This window comes from Ovis aries, chromosome 19 (genome assembly GCF_016772045.2).
Source record: "Ovis aries strain OAR_USU_Benz2616 breed Rambouillet chromosome 19, ARS-UI_Ramb_v3.0, whole genome shotgun sequence".
In the NCBI taxonomy this organism is placed as follows: Eukaryota; Metazoa; Chordata; class Mammalia; order Artiodactyla; family Bovidae; genus Ovis; species Ovis aries.
The window spans coordinates 26,622,680-26,648,281 of NC_056072.1; positions in this window are offsets into that span (position 1 = coordinate 26,622,680).

Genomic DNA, 25,602 nt, shown 5'->3' on the forward strand with positions numbered 1-25,602 from the left:
TTGTTTGCGACTCTTTGCAACTCCATGGAATGCAGCACACCAGGATTCCCTGTCCTTTACTGTCTCCCAGAGCTTGTTCAAACTCATGTCCGTTAAGTCGGTGATGCCATTCAATCATCTCGTCCTCTGTCCCCAGTTTCTCCTCCTGCCTTCAGTCTTTCCCAGCATCAGGGTCTTTACCAGTGAGTCAGCTCTTTGCATCAGATGGCCAAAGAATTGGAGCTTCAGCTTCAGCATCAGTCTTTCCAATGAATATTCAGGGTTAGTTTCTTTTAGGATGGACTGGTTGGATCTCCTTGCAACCCAAGGGACTCTCAAGAGTCTTCTCCAATACCACAGGTCAAAAGCATCCATTCTTCAGTGCTCAGTCTTCTTTATGGTCCAAATCTCACATCTATTCATGACTACTGGAAAAACCACAACTTTGACTAGATGGACCTTTGTCAGAAAAGTAATGTCTCTGCTTTTTAACACACTGTCTAGGTCTGTCACAGCTTTTCTTCCAAGGAACAAGCCTCTTTTAATTTCATGGCTGCAGTCACCATCTGCAGTGATTTTGGAACCCAAGAAAATAAAATATGTCACTGTTTGTATGGTTTTCCCATCTATTTGCCATGAAGTGATGGGACTGGATGCCATGATCTTTGTTTTTTGAATGTTGAATTTTAAGCCAGCTTTTTCACTCTCCTCTTTCACTTTCATCAAGAGGCTCTTTAGTTCTTCACTTTCTGCCATAAGGGTGGTATCATCTGCGTATCTGAGGTCATTGATATTTCTCCTGGCAATCTTGATTTCAGTTTGTGCTTCATCCAGCCCGGCATTTCACATGATGTACTCTGCATATAAGTTAAATAAGTAGGGTGACAATATATAGCCTTGATATACTCCTTTCCCAATTTGGAACCAGTCTGTTGCTCCATGTCTGGTTCTAACTGTTGCTTGTTGACCTGCATACAGATTTCTCAGGAGGCAGGTGAGGCAACCTGATATTCTCATCTGTTTGTTGTGATTCACATAGTCAAAGGCTTTAGCGTAAAGAAGCAGATGTTTTTCTGGAATTCTCTTGTTTTTTCTGTGATCCAATGATTGTTGGCAATTTGATCTCTTGTCCGTTTGAGAGGCAATTTGAGAGGAACCAGTGATCAAATTGAGGACATAGAAACTCAGAATGTCTTCATATATATGTGTGTCCATGGAAGTATACCTTTGTTTGATTGGAAAAAAAGCCTTTTCATTTATACATTTTTGGTATTAATTCTTAGCTTAGAAATCCTTTTCTTTTTTCTCCTAATAAGACCAACTGCCTGCCTAAGCAATATTGTCTCTTGTCTACTTCAGTTGGTCATTAAACTGAAAGAGGGACTGAATATCTTGTGCATGAGTGTTAAGTCACTTTAGTTGTATCCAGCTCTTTGTGACCCTATGAACTGTGGCCCTCCAGACTCCTCTCTCCAGGGATTCACCAGGCAAGAATACTGGAGTGGATTGTCATGCCCTCCTCCAAGGAATCTTCCCAACCCAGGGATCGAACCTGTGTCTCCTGGGGGCCCTGTATCACAGGCAGATTCTTTACTGCTGAGTGTTGGAGAAGCCCTGAATAGCTTGTAGACAGTGGTAAATGTTGGCAATGGTTAATGCTCTAAAATGTATGAGTGATTGCTTCTGTAGCAACCCAGACCAGGTGTTGACACTCAGCTAAATCTTTCCTTTTTTAAAAAAAGTATGATATTCTAAACTCAGCAAATGTGCACCTACTTAATATAGCAATTCCCAGGCATTTAAATGCTATGCAATTTCTCAAAAATGAAATGTCTTTGAACCGGAATACTATCCCTTCAATAACCTGAACTCTTTCATTAGTTATTTTTCAACAATACTCTTAATTTTTTTCCTTCAAATTAAGCAAAGTTATTTTGAGAATCAAATGAAAGAAAAGTAATTATGACTATGCTTCTGTTTGTATTATTTGTGGAAAAGGATGCATTTTGAAAGAAAGTATTGGCAAATGTGTCTAGAGCTTAAATTAACGTAAGGAAAGCCTAGTAAAATAAATTACGCAAGCTTAAAAGAAATTATTGCATTATGTCTTTTCTACCACACTCCTCATTTTTTTGTTTTCACAGGGATCTAAGGATAGAGGAGAATTCAGAATACATTAGCTGGAGCAGAAAGAGGAGCAAAAGTGAGGGAACATGGAATTTGGAAAAAACAAAAGGAAGATGTGCTTAGGAAGGAATGGAAAGGATGGAAAATACTGACTGTCACAATTTCCAGGATTTCACTTCTTGGTTATGCCTACTGGAATTTTGGGTGTTGCAAATTTAAACACATTATTAGGATGACATGAGGTTTTGTGACTGTGGAGTAATCACACCATGAGAATCAGGTAAAGCTTAGTCCCATTCTAATTCAGAGAAAAGCTTTTATTCAGGTTGTATAAGTTCTAATAGTACAGGAATTCCCAAGTCCCTGCCAAGAAATTCATCATCTTCAATCTTCAGTCACTGACCTCCTTCCTGGGGGTAATGGAGAAGGTGAAATGCCCCTTTTAGGAGAGACAACTTGAGTCTTCCATCTTAATCTTCTTTCCTGGACAGTCTTGTTGTGTACTTTGATATACAAAAGGGTTCACTATAAGAAGCTTTGACAAACTCCCAAATCTCTAAAATTTAGATTTTATATGCCAGAAATTAAAGCATAAATTATACCTTTTTTTTGCCACTAAGAGAGTTGTTTAAAGTGAGATATAACTGAGGCCAATATCTGTAGGAATTTTTATCTTAAAAAGATATTTTCATTATGATTGATTAACAAATACTAATATAGCATATAGGGCTGCACAGGTGGGGCTGTGGTAAAGAGTCTTCTTGCCAATGCAGGAGATGCAAGAGATGTAGGTTCAATGCCTGGATCCGGAAGATCCCCTGGAGGAGGGCATGGCAACTCGCGTATTCTTGCCTGGGAAATCCCATGGACAGAGGAGCCTGGTGGGCTACAATCTAGGAGGGGTCGCAAAGGACACGACTGAGCAACTGAAAACACACTCATATACCATGTAAATACCAAGTACTATTCCAATTTTTACAAATACCCAAAACAACCTTATATTAATTCTACCTGATAGATAATATTATTACTAAACCAACTTTTTCAAAGGAAAAAACTGAAGAGGAGATAGTCTTAAGTGACTTGTCCAGGGGTATTAGAGATGGGGTCAAGGTAAAATGCAAGGGCCCTGGGGACAGGGACTGGGCACTCTGCCATGTAATCTTTAACTTACAGATGAAAGGAAGTTTTTTTGGCCAATGCATGGGCATGAGAAGCCCTCCTGCCCGAGAGAGGTCTGGATTGGGCTGAGAGGAGGATCACAAATTTAGTTTTCTGTTTAGTTTACAATTTAACATTCATAGTAGGTGAAAATCAGACACAAATCAGAAGATTAAGTGAAATAACTGAAAATGAAAATTTGGAAATAAAATAAAAGTATTCACAACTATTCTTGGAATACATGTTCCTGGATCCTGTGTATGTGTGAGTTGGACTATAATGACTATAGACTTAGCTTTTAAAATCCTCATTTTACGCTAAGATTAAATAAGGACTTACTACAAGCTAGTTCAGTTCAGTCACTCAGGCATGTCCAACTCTTTGTGACCCCATGGACTGCAGCACACCAGGCTTCCCTGTCCATCACCAACTCCAAGAGCTTGCTCAAACTCATGTCCATCGAGTTGGTAATCCCATCCCCTTCCCCTCCTGCTTTCAATCTTTCTCAGAATCAGGGTCTTTTCCAATGAGTCAGTTCTTCACATCAGGTGTCCAAAGTATGGAGTTTCGGCTTCAGCCTCAGTCCCTCCAATGAATATTCAGGACTGATTTCCTTTAGAACAGACTAGTTGGATCTCCTTGCAGTCCAAAGGACTCTCAAGAGTCTTCTCCAATGCCACATTTCAAAAGCATCAATTCTTTGGTGCTCAGCTTTCTCTATAGTCCAACTCACACATCCACACATGACTACTGGAAATGCCATAGCTTTGACTAGATGGATCTTTGACGGCAAAGTAATGTCTCTGCATTTTAATATGCTGTCTAGGATAGTCATAGCTTTTCTTCCAAGGAGCAAGCATCTTTTAATTTCATGGCTGCAGTCACAATCAGCAGTGATTTTGGAACACAAGAAAATAAAATCTGTCACTGTTTTTCATTGTTTTCCCATCTAATTGCCATTAAGTGATGGGGCCAGATGCCATGATCTTCGTTTTTTGAATGTTGAGTTTTAAGCCAGCTTTTTCACTCTCCCCTGTCACTTTCATCAAGAAGCTCTTCAGTTTCTCTTTGCCTTCTGCCATAAGGGTGGTGTCATCTGCATATCTGAGGTTATTAATATTTCTCCTGGCAGTCTTGATTCCACCTTGTGCTTCATCCACCCCAGCATTTTGCATGATGTACTATGTGCTAGGTACTTGTCAAAGTTACTTAACTCATAACTTATAAACTGCTCATAACAAATCCTACAAGGTAGGTGCTATTACTATTCCCATGAGGAAAGTAAAGAAGAGAAATGTTAATTAACTCTTAGCAAGAGACTTAGAGATGCTTGTTTTAAGTAGGTGACTTGGACTAGGGGTACTGGTCATGGAGGCAGAGGACGTGAGTAAATTTGAGATACACACTTTGGAACTTGAACCCACTTAGTGCTTTTATCACTTTAAGGTGAGCATGTTAATGTAAAACAAGCCTAATTGGTTGCTATTTCTTGTAACAGGCTTTTCCTTTACTATTTAGAAATATGTTCTGACATCTGTAAAGGGGCTTTCAATTTACAAAGCACATTCTTCTCAACCACGATTATGAGCAATTACAACCATTGTATTGAGTACTCACCATGTATTAGAGGTGGGGATTCTCTAGCTTGAAGATGTTAGGTCCTAAGAACTTCAGAGATGTGTGTGTTCTGACTTACTCTCTCAAATGTCTTCTTAAGAAAATAATGCTATTTTGTCTTCTATTTTACAGATGGGGACTCTCAGGCTTAAGAAGGCTGGTGGTTAATAGTAGCTTCTAGGCCTGGGTTTGTTCCTAACACTACAATTGCCCAAGCCAAGTGTGGAATCTGGTCTGAAAAAGTTGAGAAAGGTCTTTAAAGACACATGAACTCTTCCTTCCGTGCCCTTGAATTACCCAGATTGTCTGCATTTATAGTCAGAGCCTCATTCCTAAAGGGACTCACACTTTACTAAGCTGTATAAAATGCATTCACATACACTTTCACACTCATACATACATGTGTATTATCTCTGCGGAAATATATAGGAATATGAAATGTTCCATGTTAAACATAAGTGAATATGAAATATATAGTTGAATATGAACATATAAATGTATATATATGGTCTCTAAGCACCTCTCAACAAAAGAATACTGTTTCCTAATGTGACCAGTGTCCCTAGCTATTATTCTATAACCAAGTCTGCAATTCATAGCACTATGCAAAACCCAAAGGAAACCTTAGCACTGTCTCCTTTTGCAATTTATAAGAGTGGAAACCTATTCCCTACATGCTGAGCCATAAGCCACAATAAAAAAAGAGGGACTAGCAAATATTAGGCTTCCCAGGAGGCATACTGGTAAAGAACCCACCTGCCAATGCAGGAGACGCAAGAGACACTGGTTCGATCCCTGGGTTGGGAAGATCCCCTGAAGAAGGGAATGGCTACCCACTCCAGTATTCTTGCCTGAAAAATTGCATGGACAGAGGAGACTGGCACACTGTAATCCACAGGGTCACGAAGAGTCTGACATGACTGAGCGACTGAAAATAGCACACAGCAAGTTATCCTTCAAAAACATGGCATATCTGTTAGCTACAAGCAAGCAAACATGTAAAAATAGAGAAACATATAGCCACTCATATTTCTCTAGTGATTGAACAGAGAAATCTGTGCCTGGAGATGGGCACTGATTTTCATCAATGAAAAGCAACCATGAGCTCTCTCCTCTTAACAGAATAACTCTTAAAAATCTATCACTAATCAGTCCAGACATTGCCTACCGTGCAATGGCAAGTATTTATATAAGCCATCAATGAAAAATCTGGGAGGCTTGTCAGTCTAAACGGAGTGATTCATCTGTAAGATAAATAATCAATAATAAGGAACTTGAAATTCTATCCCTTATAATAATTGAAAAAATGGGAAAAGTAATTAATTCAGTTTTTAGTAAATTTTTTTGGTTTGCATATAAAGTGTCAGGTTCAGTTCTAAGAATTAGGGAAAGATGAACAAGGCAGGTATTGTGGTAGGGAGAATTCTAAGATGATCCCTGGTCCCTGACGACTCATGCACTTGTATAAATGTCCTTCTAATAGTAGGTGAGACCTGGAAATATGTGACGATATCATTCCTGTCATTAGACTAATAATCAGCTGACTTCTGAGTTAATCAAAAGGGAGAAAATACTGGCTGATCTGACAATTTTGTGAGTCCTTAAAAGAAGGCAAAGCAGTAGAAAGACTTTCTGCTAGCCAGAGGAAGAAGGCAAATAGCTCCCATGTACCTAGGGAGAGGGCAGCCTCTGAGAGCTGAGGATCTCAGTACAATAGCAACAAAGAATTGATGTTTGTCAGTATCTTCAACAAGTATGGAAGACCACCCTGAGCCTCAGCTTAGAGCGACCTACCCGCTGCCACCAGCACCTTGACTTGTAGGCTTCTGAGACCATGAAGAGAATATCCACCTACCCCTCACCCATGGGAACATCACAATAATAAATGTATGTTGGTTTAAACCACCAAGTTTAGAGCTATTTGTTACACAGCAATAGAAAACAAACACAGGTTTTTTGTCGGACAAATGATGAAATTCTTCAGCCTCAAAATATTTTCCCTTTCTTTTGTAATTCCCTAACCTTTCATGCCTGAGGTTGTATTTCTCTGCCTCTATAAGTAAGGTGTTGGGAAGGTGAATAGAAAAAGGTAAGCTAAAGAACGGGGAAAAAATATATGAACTCATCAAAGCATATGCTAGACAAACGGAAATGGAGTCAGTAACCTCATTTTCCCCAGGATGATGAGCCCTACTACCATGGTGATCGATAACATTAGCTTCAAAGCCATCAACTGAAGAAATGCAAAACTATGGGGACACAGACAAGACCATCAGAAACACCGGTTCCTCCCCACCAAAATGGGTTCCAAATAAATGGAATGGCCATCTTTCAGGACAGTTATAGCAGAAACAGAACATAGCAGGTAAATACCCCTGGCAAAAAGGCTAAAGGAAGTTCAGGCCGAGGAATGCATACTCCATCTTCTTCTGAAAAGTAGTTTCACATTGATGTATACATTGTAACATAGGAAACTAATTGGCACCAAATATAAGAAGCAATTTTTACTTCTTATTTTTATTTTACAAGAGCTTTTTTTTTCTCTTTGAAATAGCCCTTTTAACTTGGAACCTCACACAACGCAGACTTCAGCTGCTGCTGTGTCTAGATTTTCATTAAAACACACATGCTGTATGTAGTATTTTGATCTTGGAAGTGCTTGATATGTTAATGGTCTCTCTTTCTACTTGTGAGCTTGGCATCATTCTTATTTGGTGGGCGTGATGAACGAAAAATGTGTGGTTGGTGGGAGGACAGAATGCCCTTCACTGAACAAAGGTGAATGCTTCTAAACAGGCTATTATCTGTTCACTCAGCCATGGTCAGAGAACCTATATATATATGAGAATTATAGTCGACTTCTGGAAGAGTAATCCTCTATTAAAAAACTCACTTGGCCCTTTTTTTTTCCATTGGTTCTAAAAATTCACTTGAATCTCAAACTCCTTAGGAGGAGATCATGAACTCCTTTCTACTTAAAATCTCTATGACAGAAACCCACAACACCTAAGTAAAAAGGGAACTGAAGCTCCACTGTGATGATCATTCAAAAGCTAATCTCAGATCCCCAGGCTCTTGTAAAATAAAACCCTTTCTCAGTAGATATCTCCTAGCTTCAGAATCTCTTTGAACATTGATTTTTAAAAAACACACAAAGACAACTGGTTCAGAAAAAAAGATATTAGCCACTGAAAAACAGTTCTGATAAAAGTGTAATTAAAAACCATACATAGTGTCTTTTGTTGATAATCATTATAACTATGAAATATATATGTTCCTGCCTGTGATTATCAAGTCTTAACATTTTTTCTGAAAGTGCAACATTGGAAGAAACCTGTGCTGAGTGTTTTGAGAAGATACAAAATGCAAATGAACACATGAATGGATAAATATGCAAAAATAACATATTCCTTGCCTTCCAGGAACTCATAATCTATTGAGACAAAGACATAAATGAAGAACTCTGATACTCAGCTGTCCCTGGTTGGTGCTACAGAAACACTATTTTAAAAATAGCACAATAGAAAAAGGGGTTCCAGCTGCAGAAACCAGAAAGATTTCTTGGAAGAGGTTAGAACTAAGTTTCTATTTTTAAGGCAAGGTATTCATTACTCTAGAATTCAGAAGATGATTGTTAATACCTGCCTTTCATGTCAACCATGTGTCTGATCCTATGCTTGGTGCTTTACTTTTTTTTTTCTTTATATTATTATTATTTTTTTCTTAATTTACAATATTGTATTGGTTTTGCCACACATCAACATGAATCTGCCATGGGTGTACACATGTTCCCAAATCTGAAACCCCCCACCTTGCCCCCCACACCATCATAATTGCAGATTAACAAACAATTATAAGAAATAACATGGAGACACTGGGTACCCTTCACTCAGTTATCATAATGGTAACATATTGCATAACTATAGCATAGTATCGAGGCAAAAAGTCAACACTGACCTTATTTCAGACCTTAATTCACCAGCTATACATGCAGTCGTGTGTATGTGTATGTATTTAGTTCCATGTAACTTTATGCTGCTGCTAAGTTGCTTCAGTAGTGTCCAACTCTGTGCGACCCCATAGACGGCAGCCCACCAGGCTCCCGCGTCCCTGGGATTCTCCAGGCAAGAACACTGGGGTGGGTTGCCATCTCCTTCTCCAATGCATGAAAGTGAAAAGTGAAAGTGAAGTCGCTCAGTCGTGTCCAACTCTTCACGACCCCATGGACTGCAGCCCACCAGGCTCATCCATCCATGGGATTTTCCAGGCAAGAATACTGGAGTGGGGTGCCATTGCTCTCTCCCGTGTAACTTTATAACATGGGTAAATTTATGTGACCATCACCATCAAGATATAAAATATGCATTTTTTGGTGCATGTTCACATTAATATTTACAGATGATATTAATTGAGTTCTTACCATGTACCATCCTCAGCACTAGGTGTTTGCATTCATTGATCATTTAACTGTCTCGTATGGAGTAAATGGCAAAGACATCCATTGTTTTTATAAATCAGCCTTTTCAGGTAACGTTACTCTGATAGTTCTCTAGATAACCACTCTTGTCCACTGTTAGTCTTTGTGGCCTCTACCAACTCCTAACTGTAGGTTCAAGGTTGAACACAAAAGTCAGATTTGTTTGTCCTGACCACGTGATAGGCACACAACTTAATTGGACTTAATAAGACTTTCGTAGGTATTTATGAAAGTCTTTACTTTTTCACAGGACTTAACCTAAAATGTTGTAGATGTGGAGATACTGGCAGCCATCTCAATACTTCATGGAAACTGACAATGATAGTAACATGGAGAGTGCGGTTTGTACCTTGAAAGAGACAACATTCTAATGGTGTTGTTCAAACTCCTGAAAGCAGAAAGGACCTGGTGACAGGCTATCCTTTCCTTTTTTAGTTAATTAAGCCATCTTCCTATTTTCTGTAAGCCAATCTAAATCAGGTTTTCTGTCACTTGAAGTGAAAGCTATAAAGGTACTCCTGATATAAAGGCACTCTTATTATACACATATTTAAATGAGAAAACTGAGCTACAGAGATTCAAAATAGTTTGCTATTTTAAGAAAACAGGAATAAATGAAACAGTACTGAATGGAACCAAGGTTGAAATTAGACAGCATGAGTCCAGATGCTATACTCTACGGGCTATGTTATTATGGTATGTCATTTGGTCCGGTCAACAAAGGGTTAGATTCCTCATTGTATAGATGAGGAGATAGATCTGAGATGCTTGGAAAATAATTGTAATCATTTGCTACATAAAAATAGTATTTCAAAACTTACTGACATCATTTTACTTACTCGCAATTCTTTACACCTGCATTTTGGACCTACACAGCAGGGGAAAAAATCTTTATCTGTTCTCTCTTGAGGGTCTCTCATGTGGCTGCAGTTAGGTAGCAGGTAGTTTGAGTAGTGATTGGTATGGGAGGCATTAACCAGGATGGCCCATCTAGGATGCATGGGTCACTCAACCTTACAGGTAAACAGAGTGACTGGCAGTAGAAGAGTCTCCAGCAGCAATAGAGGAGTGGCAAGCAAGTGCTTTTCAAGCTTCTGCTTGTACCACATTTGCTTATGCCCCATGGTCCAAAGCAAGTCAGGTGGCCAAGTCTTCTGCACCATATGATATACAAGAAGAATAGATGACTAGGCATAAGGAATAGGACAGGAAGGTGTTCGATAAGACTGAATACAGTGAAAGATCAGAAAGGCAACGTTATGAGGAGACAGTGACGCTGAAGGTTTCAGGAAGAAAGTGAGTCCAGTGCGTCTCACAGCAGTGGTTGAACAGGGGAAGAGGAGAGGAGGAAAGAGGCTGGGTAGCTAAGAGAAAAACTCCTTTGGTTATGTCGTAAGGCTGCTTTCAGTTCCTGAAGTCATACACGGTGCAGTACAGAATGAATGAGAAGGACTGGCCCAGGAACAGCTTATAAAACACTCAGAAGATACGTTGTAGAAGGTTAGGAGCCTTCTGCCTTTCAGTCAGAGGAAACAATAGATTACTTGCAGGACGTGGCATCTCAAACTCTTTGAATTTTAACATGTTCTAATTAATTGCCTTTTCAGTTGCTCTGCTCTACTGCTATCACGAAGGACTTACATTTTTTTGTTAATAGATTTTTAAAATACCTTTCAAATTTAAAAAATGAATACAAGTACTCTGAAATTATGAATATGTTTTAAATCACATGTTAAAGCCATCCATGTCTACATTAAATATAAAATGTTATAGATATTTTCTATCTTTGGTCATCTCTAGAATTACCACAAATGTAATTATGCAACTGCTAATAATTATAATCTTGGTTATTTAGCTGAGAGGCATATAAATTTTATAAGGCAATAAATCTTATTAAATGTTCCCTGGAGTATCAATTGATTCATTAACTTATAATAAATGCTTTTAAAATGCAAATTAAATAATAACTGGAAACACCTCAGTTAAATGCCACCAGGATACCTATTACATACTTCTAGTAGAAATCTGTATTTTCTCTTTCTTTTAAAGCAGTGTATTCATAAACAGTCAATAAGATGGTTACTATGGTGGGGGACTATTTCGGAGGTGTGAGGATGTGAAGAGGAGGGCTTGGTGAATTAAATTCTTACTTAAAATAATCAATCAAATCATTCAAATCAGAATCTATTTTTAGGAGTAATTCTTTGTACAGTCACTCTGAAAAGCTACTTGGCAATATATCAAAGGTGTCTTGTCCTTCTACTCAAACACTTGACTTCCAGGAAACTATTTAAGAAAATAATCAGAAAGCCATTCAAAGATATAGGTGTAAAGACATTCATCTCAGTAACATTCTAAATGTGTGACAATGTCTAAATCAATTTGGTATTTTCATTTGATGAAACATTATTCAGAAACTTCCACTGGTACTTCTAAAAGATAGCTAATTACATGGGGGAATGCATATAACATATAACTAATGGCTGTTGTTGTAATATTAATTTTTTTTGAAAAGATGTAAAACCATATGTTCAGCTTCATTCCAATTTTATACAAAAATATACTTCTATAGACAAACAGACCAAAGGAAGTTCATTCAGTAATGTGAGGTTATAGCTGTACAATAGTATAATTAATAATGATATTTAATTCAGCTCCTTTTAGAACTTTTGTGGCAATTTTTAAATTTTAAAAAAGCCGTGAAATCTATTGGATTTCTAATTCAGAGAAATAAATATATTACTTAAAGAGAAAGAAAGAGAGAAGCAACATTAATTGAGCATAATAATGGCTTCAGATTGTAATAAAGAATATTCCAGTTGATGACAGAAACTTACAATCATTGAAACTAAAAGAAGGCAACCCCATCTCATATAAGAATGAAAGCTGACAAGTTAGAGAGTAACCATTGCCAAATTTAAAAATAAGCCCCCAAGTTTAGATTTTGAAATATTTACTTATCAGGTGGATTGAAACTAGACTACAGCTTTTGAAATGTTTAGGGTTTATTGCCATTGGAATCACTATATAAAGTATGGAACTAATCTATTTAAGCATGACTTTTACTCTGATTTCAGTACTTTATTACTATCATTCATTTTCAACCCTTTATTCCCATAGATTTTATGTGTTCCATAAGTATATTTTTTCGTTTCAAAGTGAATATAGTGATTAGATTTCAAAAGGTACTTACACAAAAGTCCCTGTAAATTTGATTTTCCAAAGCATAAATAAATGTCGATAACTCCCATATGTCTAAAGAGGGTGCTATTGACTAAGAATGGCTGGAATATGTCAAATTGAATAAAGATATTTCTCAATTCACAAAGAAACCCTTGTACATATTACTAACTGAATCTGACACTATTGATACTTGATTAAAAAAATAAATTACTTTATGAATCAATTTCAGCACTATAAACTTGAAATATTGCATTTTCATTGACATCATTTTCCTTGATTCAACAGCTGCTCGTTCCTACTAGTACCAAATATCCTTCCATTTTTGACAAGTACTGTTCTTTTAAGGGTTCTATATTGAGCATTATATCTTAAGGGTTCTTTATTAAACATTATGTAATTACCACATCTCTATCATAATCTTTACAATGTTCATAAGTGACTAGGTTGACAGTATGGTTAACCTGAAAGTGGGACCAGAAACTTGGCCTTTGGAGGAATCATGATGGTTTTAATTAATCTGTTCAATAACTTTGAATTGCAGTGGATCATAATAACTCTAAATGAGAAACTTGGTACTAAAAAATCCTGGTTGTTTAATAACAATTTCTGAAACACCAGTTATCCATAAAATTTGTAGATATTTTTTGAAATAAAGATGGCCAATTTCAGGAACTAGTTATTCCAACCTAGTGATTCACAAGTAGTGGTAACATCTCTGATATATCCTCATTATGGAACATAATCAAGGCCAATTCTGAATGCTAAAAAAGCATTCAGAGAGCAATGCCAAGCACAACACAGCATGTATTTCTAAAACTTGGCTCAAACACTGTCAATGGATTTGCATGGGATGTTCAACTGAAGACAACTAATTTATGAATCAACTGACATCTTTTTTTTTTTCATCAACAAAAGTAAGTGTATTGATGGATCTTTCCTGGTAAATCATTAATACTTTATTGATGAGAACACTTTCATAAAATGGTTATGATTGTGACATAAGATATGCATCATACCTGTGTCTTTCCTGTCTACTTTGGAAGATCTATAGGATATGACCTGTCAGTTCAGTTCAGTCGCTGTCATGTCCGACTGTTTGCAACCCCATGGACTGCAGCATGCCAGGCCTCCCTGTCCATCACCAACTCCCGGAGTTTACTCAAACTCATGTCCATTGAATTAATGATGCCATCCAACCATTTCATCCTCTGTCATCCCCTTCTCCTTCTGCCTTCAATCTTTCCAAGCATCAGGGTCTTTTCAAATGAATCAGTTCTTCACATCAGGTGGCCAAAGTATTGCAGTTTCACCTTCAGCTTCAACATTGGAAGGAATATTCACTCCTTCCAATGAATATTCAGGACTAATTTCCTTTAGGAAGGACTGGTTGGATCTCCTTGCAGTCCAAGGGACTCTCAAGAGTCTTCTCCAACACCACAGTTCAAAAACATCAGTTCTTCAGCACTCAGCTTTCTTTGTAGTCCAACTCTCACATCCATACATGACTACTGGAAAAACCACAGCTTTCACTAGATGGACCTTTGTTAGCAAAGTGATGTCTCTGCTTTTTAATATGCTGTCTAGATTGGTCATAACTTTCCTTTCCAAGGAGTAAGTGTCTTTTAATTTCATGGCTGCAGTCATCATCTGCAGTGATTTTGAAGCCCCCCAAAATAAAGTCTGTCACTGTTTCCCCATCTATTTGCCATGAAGTGACGGGACCAGATGCCATGATCTTCGTTTTCTGAATGTTAAACTTTAAGCCACCTTTTTTACTCTCCTCTTTCTTTCATCAAGAGGCTTTTAGCCCCTCTTCACTTTCTGCCATAAGGGTGGTGTCATCTGCGTATCTGAGGTTATTGATATTTCTCCTGGCAATCTTGATTCCAGCTTGTGCTTCTTCCAGCCCAGCGTTTCTCATGACGTACTCTGCATATAAGTTAAATAAGCAGGGTGACAAATATACAGCCTTGACGTACTCCTTTCCTGAACCAGTCTGTTGTTCCATGTCCAGTTCTAACTGTTGCTTCCTGACCTGTATACAGGTTTCTCAAGAGGCAGGTCAGGTGGTCTAGTATTCCCAACTCTTTAAGAATTTTCTAGAGTTTGTTGTGACCCACATGGTCAAGGGCTTTGGCATAGTGACCTGTGGTAACTGGCAAAAAGTTCAGTCTAAACCACTGCTTCTTTCAAGTATGATTTTGACAAACCTTCAAAATCCTCTAAGGCAGTATATTAGTATTCTAAGTTGGTTCCATGCAGTTATTCAAATATTCTTTGGGAATAATTAATGAAAATATAATAAGAGTACATTGACAATGAAACATGAGCAGCTAAACAAATAGCCAAATTATATGGAATTATTTTCATTGTTAAAAACATATAATTAGACACATACTACCCAAAGTAATCTACAGATTTAGTGAGATGTTTATCAAATTCCCCATAACATTTTTCAAAGAACTAGAGCAAATAATCCTAAAATGGAACAATAAAAGGACTATAACTGCCATAGCAATTCTGAGGATAAAGAAGAAAGGAGGAGGCATACCCTTCCCAGACTTTGGACAACACTACAAAGCTATAGTAATTAAAATAGTACGGTATTGGCACAGAAATATACATATGGACCGATGGAACAGAACTGTTTCTTGTTCAGTCACTAAGTCCTAAATTGTGTCCAATTCTTTGCAACCCTGTGGACTGTAGGCCACCCAGCTCAACTGTCCAGAGGACTTTCTCGGCAAGAATACTGGAGTGGGTTGCCGTTTTCTTCTCCAATGGAACGGAACAGAGAGCCCAGAAATGAAGCCACACACCTATAAACAATTCATCTTTGACAAACAATGTCCTACTGTATAGCACAGGGAACTATATTCAATATCCTGTGATAAGCCATAATGGAGAAAATATGAAATAGAATATGTGTGTATATATGTATGTGTGTGTGTATAACTGAGTCACTTTGCTATAAAGTAGAAATTAACACAACACTGTAAATCAATTGTACTTCAATAAACTTCTTTAAAAAGTAACATCAAAAAAACATAGACATGTACCTAAATATAAAAAGTAGTAGATACTATGTTAAATTTATAGATATGTTCCAAATTTTAAATTTTTAAAAGATAATAGAAAACATATCTTTACAATGAGTAATATATGCTCTTAAACTTTGATATTTTTAATGATAGAGAATAATACATATGGATTTAGCTCTTATCTAGATGTACTATAATAATTCATTGAAAAATCATTTTTTTGAGTTGAATCAAAAATAAACCTGACAATTACTCTGTTTCTTATATCAAGTTATAGATCATTAGCTCAAAGTCACATGGATGTCAGAAAGAAAAATAAAGAAGATTAATTGTTTTGCATTTGAGATCAAAATTTGCCTGAGGGAGATAGGTACGCAGAGTTTAGTAGCACATCTCTAGATTGATTTCCCATAGATCAATTTATTCACTATAAAAGAGTGCATTAACTTTAGTACCAATGCTGTCTGGGATTTGGAGTTTGTAATCATTTATAATATATACCATTTTTAGAATGTTTATCAAATGTGAAGGTAACACTTTTCTGATCCAACTCGAAGTATTATGTTTTATTATTTTTTATAATTTATGTTGATGACTTTGCATTAAGCCAGTTAGTTCTTTACTATCTCTCTGCATTGCAGCCTCAATCTTTTGAGTTAGTGGTTTAGGATTTGAGTTGCAAACTGGTCAAGAGATTTTCTCCATGTGATACTAACTGTCCCCATGAGAATGACTTTACTGGCATTGATCTCTGCTCTGTGTAAGAAAACTAATAGGTTCAGGTATTCTGTACAAACAATTTACAGAACAATATAAATTCTTCCTTACAAAAATAGCTATCAGCATGTTTTATTTTGCAAATTGAAAGGATACATGATCATAATTTGATATCTGCATATACTACTAAGTGATCACTACCACAAGCCTAGCTGCCATCAGCCACCATACAGTTGACCCCCTTCACCCATTACATGCACCCCTAACCCTCTTATTTTTTGGTAATCACAAATCTTCTTTCTGTGTCTATGAGTTTGGTTCTGCTTTATTTCTTTTGTTCTCTTGTTTGTTTGTTTGTTTTTTAAATTCCACATATGAGTGAAATCATATGGTATTTGTCCTTCTTCACCTGACATATCTCATGTAGTATAATATTAATACATTCAAGGTCCTTGTTGTTGCAGTTCACAGGATTGTATTTTTTTATGGCTCAGTAACATTCCACATAAACACACACACACACACCCCACATCATCTTTACTTATTCACCCATCAACAGGCTGTTTCCATATCTTGCGGTAACGGACATAGCAGTGCATGGTGGTGGCTTAGTTGTTAAGTCGTGTCTGACTCTTGTGAACCCATGGAGTGTAGCCCACCAGGCCTCTCTATCCATAGGACTCTCCAGGCAAGAATACTGGAATGGGTTGCCATTTCCTTCTCCAGTGGATCTTCCTGACCCAGGGATTGAACCTGCATCTCCTGCACTGCAGGCAGATTCTTTACCAATGAACCTCCAGGGAAGCCCATGATGTGGTGCATATATCTTCTCAAATTAGTGTTTTTATGTTTTCTTGATAAATACTCAGAAATGGAATAGTTCTACTCTTAATTGTTTGATGAATCTCCAAATCTCTTAAAAGCACCTTTTCAAGACACTTGTATATACCCTCAAGTCAACACAATAAGCATGGTAAATTTTATAATTACTATTTACATAACATTTTAAGCCATGATGTGCTGTGTGCTGTACTTAGTCACTTAGTAATGTCTGACGCTTTGTGACCCCATGGACTGAGGCCTGCCAGGCTCCTCTGCCCATGGGGAATCTCCAGGCAGAATTACAGGAGTAGGTTGCCATTTCCTTCTCCAGGGGATCTTCCCAACCCAGGGATGGATCGCACATTTCCTGCATTGCAAGTGGATTCTTTACTGCTGAGCCACCAGGGAAGCCCAAAATAATACTTAAATATACCAATTTTAATGGAATTATGACTTTTTTCTGGGCTTTCCTGGTGGCTCAGCAGTAAAGAATTTGCCTGCAGTGCAGGAGATGAAGGAGACACGGGTTCGATCCCTGGGTCGGGAAGATCCCCTGGAGGAGTGCATTGCAACTCACTCCAGTGTTCTTGCCTGGAGACCCCCATGGAAAGAGTAGCCTGGTGGGCTACAATTCATGGGGTTACAAACAGACACAACTGAAGTGACTGAGCGTGTGCGTGCATGCATGCGCGTGCACACACACACACACACACACACGGCATTTGTCGTTCACCTGACGTATTTCATGTGGTATAATAAATTCTCCAAGCCAGGCTTCAGCAGTACGTGAACTGTGAAATTCCTGATGTTCAAGCTGGTTTTAGAAAAGGCAGAGGAACCAGAGATCAAATTGCCAACATCTGCTGGATCATGGAAAAAGCAAGAGAGTTCCAGAAAAACATCTATTTCTGCTTTATTGACTATGCCAAAGCCTTTGATGTGTGGATCACCCTGCTTATTTAACTTATATGCAGAGTACATCATGAGAAACGCTGGGCTGGAAGAAGCACAGGCTGGAATCAAGATTGTCAGGAGAAATATGAATAACCTCAGATATGCAGATGACACCACCCTTATGGCAGAAAGTGAAGAGGGACTAAAAAGCCTCTTGATGAAGGTAAAAGAGGAGAGTGAAAAAGTTGGCTTAAAGCTCAACATTCAGAAAACAAAGATCATGGCATCTGGTCCCATCACTTCATGACAAATAGATGGGGAAACAGTGGAAACAGTGTCAGACTTTATTTTGGGGGGCTCCAAAATCACTGCAGATGGTGACTGCAGCCATGAAATTAAAAGAAGCTTACTCCTTCGAAGGAAAGCTATGACCAAGCTAGATAGCATATTCGAAAGCAGAGACATTACTTTGCCAACAAAGGTCCGTCTAGTCAAGGCTATGGATCCTGTATGGATGTGATAGTTGGACTGTGAAGAAAGCTGAGCGCTGAAGAATTGATGCTTTTGAACTGTGGTGTTGGAGAAGACTCTTGAGAGTCTCTTGGACTGCAAGGAAATCCAACCAGTCCATTCTAAAGGAGATCAACCCTGGGTGTTCCCTGGGTGGAGGGAATGATGCTGAAGCTGAAACTCCAGTACTATGGCCACCTCATGTGAAGAGTTGTCATTGGAAAAGACTCTGATGCTGGGAGGGATTGGGGGCAGGAGGAGAAGGGGACAACCGAGGATGAGATGGCTGGATGGCATCACTGACTCGATGGACGTAAGTTTCAGTGAACTCTGGGAGTTGGTGATGGACAGGGAGGCCTGGCGTGCTGTGATTCATGGGGTCGCAAAGAGTCGGACACAACTGAGCAACTGAACTGAACTTAACTGAATATTAACACATTATATTATTAACACACACACATGAGTTTTCTAATGTAATATTAGCTTTCTCATTGCAAACAATAGGGGTTAAGAAATGAACCTTATGGTAGGTAATATTCAACAAAACCTATGGTTTGAAAGTTTATTCCTAACATTCATCAATGTTAACTTATTGCAATTTTCTTCTTCAATACAAAGGTAGCCACATAAGAAATCAATATGAGCAATGTCTCATTTTTAGAATTGGCAGGTTGATTCCAAATCGCTGATTAGTTCTGCTTGAAGGGACAGGTCATTATGAGCTATTACAGAGCTCAGTTATTTGTAACAGACATTTTCATGGTGAGAATGAGTAAGAGCAATAGTCCTATACTTCATAAAACAGCTGTTGCAGTTAGGAAGTATATAGGGAAATAAAAATCTACAGAAGTACATTTTTGCATTTATATTTCATTTGGGGAACAGTCATCTCACGTTTTAAGAGTTCTAGCTTCATTCAGATTATTCATTTATTCAACAAGCATTTATTGAGTGTCCAGCATGAATCTGAGGGCTCAAAAATAAAAAAAAAGTTGTCTCCTCTTAACATGCTGCATTTCTGATTCAATTTATTTTTAGCCCACACCTCATTTTTATAAAAGAGGGTTCCTACACAATTATTTAAACCTATTTAAATTCTAAAGCAAATGAAACAATGTTAACAAAAGATAACAATATATTTTAATTACCCACATGCCTCAAGAGTCTGCCTGGAATGCGGGAGACCTGGGTTCAATCCCTGGGTCGGGAAGATCCCCTGGAGAAGGAGAGGGCAACCCACTCCAGTACTCTTGCCTGGAGAATCCCATGGAGGGAGGAGCCTGGTAGGTTGCAGTCCATGGGGTCGCAAGGAGTCCGACACGACTGAACGACTTCACTCACTCGCTCACTCACATACCTCACAAGCACTAGAAAATTCTAACATGAGCTTGAGCCGTCCTCTAACCCCATCACAGACTCTCTTAATTAACATTTCTTGCTATGGGGCTAAAAGTCCTGTATATTTTCCAGAAGTTATAAACTAAAAAGTTCAAAAGTTTCTAATAAAGTAAAATAACCTCCTAGGAACAGGAAGGAGAAGGCAATGGCACCCCACTCCCGTACTCTTGCCTGGAAAATCCCATGGGTGGAGGAGCCTGGTAGGCTGCAGCCCATGGGGTCGCTAAGAGTCGGACACGACTGAAGTGACTTAGCAGCAGCAGGAACAGGAAACATAGATAAGAAGGATTGATTCCCCCCGCCCCTCCTTTATTTTCTTTTTATTGTATCTATATAAGAAGACAGATGTTCGGGTAACCGAGTTGTGAGAATCATTTCACAATCTATGTTAATCCAACCATTATGCTATATGCCTTAAACTTATATGGTTTAAATGTTAATTATTTCTCAGTAAAACTGAGAAAAAATTATGGCTTTTAATTTAGTATTTACTACAAAAGATACTTTCAAAAAGTTATGTAAAATATGTAGAAATATATCCCATTATAAAAATCATCTTAACAATGAATGGGAATTCACCCAAATTTTTATTCCCTCTTTAATACAACCACACAAGGAGTAGATGATATTTTATGTTGAATAATTTATGCTAGAATATTATGTTTAACAATAATTTATGCTAGAATGTTGTGTTTAATAAAATATATTTCATATATATGTTAATATATAAAAATATATATTAACATATTTATGGTATAATATTAGGTTTGATATCATAATTAATATAAAAGTAACTTAAATATTTTGCCCAAATATTGTAAACTTAAAACCTTAATTTTTTGCATTCTTCACCTAAATCAATGGCCTTTTTAATGATCTCTTCCCTTCTTCCTTTTCCCTTTTTCTTTAGAACTTTTTTGAAGACCACAGTGTTTAGTATCTGTAAGTCTTGTAAATGTATTTGGACAAGCAATAAATTTCTGACTTGAAATAAAAACAGGTAAATCTGGGGTGTGGATGTGTATTTTCCTCTGGATGTTCCTCTAAATTAGAGTCTAGATAATATTGATAATAGAGAGGAAAAGGTCTTATTTGAGAGTAAAAACCTTTTTGGACCTCTATAGTACTCTGATATGACTGAGGCCAAAGTAGTATCCTTTGAGTTTCCAGGAAAAATACAGAATCTAATATTTATTAAATACCTCCAGGTGGTGCTAGTGGTAAAGAATATGCCTGCCAAGGCAGGAGATGCAAGAGATGCAGGTTTGATCCCTAGGGTGGAAAGATCCCGAGAGTAGGAAGTGGCAATCCACCCCGGTTTTCTTGCCTGGAAATTTCCATTGACAGTGGAGCCTGGTGGACTACAGTCTATGGGGGCGCAAAGAGTCTGACATGAATAAGCAACTGAGCACACATATGTCAATCATTTTATTAATCTTACCCTAAGTCCCTTGGAGCCCATATTCTTTATGTTATCCCCTATTGTGAGATGCAAACAAGAATTTTCACACCTGGAAAAGACTCATATTTTCTTTGATCTTTGTCAGTTTAAGGCAAGGGCAACTGATCAGCTCGTTTCTCTTGACAACCCACTGATGAGTAGTAGCTACTTAGGACATGATGATAAAAGATTTCTCAGGCTGAGGCTGAGTTCTACTGGAGGAAGCTGACTGGTGATGTCTGTGTTCCTGGGAGGAGTAGGTGACGTGAGTGCATACTATTTTCTCTGACTTAGATACTGCAAACAATGCAGTGTATCTGCCTCTAATGCTTAATTCCATAACATAAATCCAATGAGCAGAATATACCTCCCAGATTTTGCAAACAATATAAGAACATCTTTACAAATATACAATTTGATATTACTTTGTCTCCATTTGTCTACTCTTATCCATATATTTAACAACTTACTACAGCTTTTCCTATGATATGTTTTTAAAAATGGATATATAGAGCAATAAATAGGAAAAGGAAAATCTAAAATATTATCAAATAAGAAATGACAGATCTAAAATTAAAAATCAATATTTAATCAACCTAATGTATTATCGACAGGTAAGGCTGAGTGTACTATTTCTGTATGCTTTCATCATGAATAAAAAGAAGCTCATAATTGAGTCAGATTCATGATTTATCATGGGCCACAAGAATCCATAACTTGTTCCAGCTTTCATATTCCCATTAACATGAGCATTTGTGAAATATCAGACAGTTTCAGCACTGATGGTCAATTAAAGAATATAGATATAGATATGAGATGAGAACTTAGAAGTTCACATCCCAAAAATCCAAGTTTAAGTTGGAAGCTATAAAGAGCCAAAGAACTTAGGTCTTTAACATAAAACTGCTACTTTCACTGCCTCTCATGTTGAAAGAACTGAAAATTAAATTCAAACCTCTTCCCATGATTTCCAAGTCCTTCAAAATCCAGTCCTGCCTACCCCTCTGATGTTAGCACCCACCACTGTCCTCATTTCTACTTTGCTCCTGAAGCTCTGAAGTTATCTCCAATCTCCTGAGTCACTGAAGCTTGTTCCAGCCTCAAGGCTTGCACTTACTTCCCTTGTCTAAATGGCTCTTCCCCAAATTTTCATAATATTGGCATATCTTGTCATCTAGGTCTCAGCTCAAATCACATCCTCAGAAAGATCTGACCTGATGTTCCTTTGTCTCTGATCGCTTTCAATCTCATTATCTTGTTAACCTCAACCACTATTTTTAAATATCTTAGTCTTTCAATTATTTATGATTATTGTCTGCCTTCATCCATCGGAAAGTAAGCTCCAGGCAGGCATGACTTATGTCAATATTGGTTATTCTTACATCACCAGAGGTGAGACCCAAGGGCTAGGAAAATACTTATTAATAAGAGTTGAGATAATAAATAAAAGAACAAAGAACTGAATATGAATACTTTCCTCATTCTATTTTAATGCCAGAATTTCTTCTATTCTGATAAGGTAAAGTATTAGACAACATTCCCAAGATAAAAGCAACACTGAACTGCATAGAGTTGATTCTTTATAATTCTATGGTGAATTTTCTTATTTCTTAGAATCTCAGCTCTGTACCATTGACAGCTCTTGTTGGAAGGCACTTTTTAGACTGCCTTCCTTCTTGACTTGGTTTGTGCTAACTTCCAGAAGTTTTCTAATGCTATATCACAATAAACTCGATTAGTGAAGAAAATTACACATAACTATTAAAATGAAGATTTTATACAGTAGTTGCTGACAGGTTCTTTAATAACAACAGTGTAGACTACTGTAATACGTGCTCAGTGCTCAGTTGCTCAGTCATGTCCAACTCTTTTTGCAACCCCATGGATTGTAGCCCGCTAGGCGCCTCTGTCCAAAAGATTTTTCAGGAGAGAATACTGAGGTGGGTTGCCATTTCCTCTTCCAGGGGATCTTCATGACCCAGGGATCAAACCCTGCATCACCTGCATTGACAGGTAGAAAAGATTTACCACTGAGCCTCCTGGGAAGCCACTGTAATGGAGATGACATTAATTCAGAAAGGGCATCTTTCCCTCAATGTATTTTCCTTATTCTGCCAGCCCTGTGAGTGTGCCCAAGTATGTATAGTAGCTCTTTATCAACTTTGCCATGTGTTAATATGAAAGAAGTGACTAGAGTCCCTGCAAAATAAACATTAGCCTAATACACGATCCAACACTAAGAGCTTCAAATATACTACACTTGTAAATTTATGTATAATAGACCTAGATTTTCACTACTTTAGACCTCAAAGATATTTGGAAATATATAATTATCATAAAGCAATCTGATGTTTATCAAGCACCTTTTAAACATTAGGAGTATTCATACTTGTATAAAAGACTGTCTTCTCTCTGAGAGTGTGTTAGGCAATATCAGGTTATATTTAAGAGAACAAAACCTCAAAATAACAGATACAAACAGAGTAGAAACTTATTTCCGCCAAGTAAAATAAGCCTAGAAAGGGTTAGTATAGGGTTGCTCAGGGTGGCACAGCGTCAAGCACCTAGGGTTCTTCCGCAATGCTTCTCTACCATCCTTAGCATGTGGCTTCCATATCATATTCTGATGGCTAGTCCATTGCCAGCTCCCCAGTACAACTGGGAGAGTGAAGAAAGGATTAAAGGATGATGAACTTCTCCTTTTTATTTAACTTCTCCTTTTTAAGGAGAACTTACACTAACAACTCATTACATAGACAATTCACACAGATGCACAGGAAATTTAGGACACAGGGTCATATTCATGTGCCTAGCTAATTTTAGATTCTAGTTTTAAGGAAGAAAGAGAGAGAAGATATTTAGGGGGAAATAGAAGTTTCAGCTATAAAGATTAAAACATAAAGAAAGTACCAGTTAAATATCTAATATCTCAATTATTATTTTGGGTAGTAAATCAGAGTAGATAAGAGATTAAAGCCTTGTAGTTAGATCATCTGAATTTAAAGTTTGGGTCCATATTTATTTGCATTAATGAACTTGGATAACTATTTAAACTTTCCAAGTCTCAGTTTCTTACACATAAATAGAGAATAATATTAGCATGTATCTTTCAGAGTGCTATTGAGATGATTAACTATAATGATGGGCATAAAACTTGCTCACCCTTAGCATACAATAAGTACTGATGATGATGACAGTGATATTAATGGGTAACAGCAGAAGTAATGATATTAGTAGTAGTATTACAATTATAGAAACATTTATGATTATTATAATTAGTAGCAAAGAATGTTCTAGAAGCTTCATAGAATAGGAAGTACTGGAGAAAGACCAGGTTGGTCACATTGAATTTACAAAGCTAGAAAGGAAAGGGACTCCCCAGATGAGCATAACAATACATGAAGACCAGTACAAGATTAATCTGTAGTGATCAAACTTTTCATTGGTTCATCACAAAAGGATTTAAAGCACTTGGGAGACTGAAGTTTGTTGAATTCAGATATAAGCATTGTCTAATGATTTAATTATTAATACAATTATTCTATTGCAGAAGGTTATCTGAGCTGCTACTTAGGAAAACACAAATTTTGAAGTGTATTAGTAAGACTACAGCTAAGTAAAATCCTTAGATATCACCTTTTATCACATTTTTACTTTGGATAATATAACAATAATTTCAATGCTACAAAAAAATCTAACAATCCTCACTGCTGGTAAACCACTGAGTGAAAGTATGGTCATGATATCTATTTTATATGCATATCCCCAATCTTTTCTCCACAATGTGAGGAGCTTTGAGGATACCTTCAGTTGTAATGATTTATTTTAGCCTAAAACAGTAAAATGTGCACCTGGGTGTGAATGTTTCATCTTCCCACGAATGGAAATCCCTTGAAAAATTCTACCCCATTCGAAAGCCTAATTTAAAATCAATATGCATACATTTTCTTTCATCTTTAAAATATGCAAAAATAAGCTGTTTCTCGGTGATGAAGAACTAAACAGCAGCTTGAAATGTCACTTATCTGAATTTCGTAGTCATTCTTTCCTGATACCATTTTTTCCTCCCTGTGCTGTCACTCAGAGAATTTCAGGCAAACAGTTGGAAACTAAGCAAAGTCCTCTGCAAGGTCTGAGTCTTAATCACACAGTTTATTGAATCGATGTGATGTGATTACCGTCAATTAATGTTTTGTTTTTGTTTTTTTTTTTAGTTTTTTATTTTTTAAATTTTA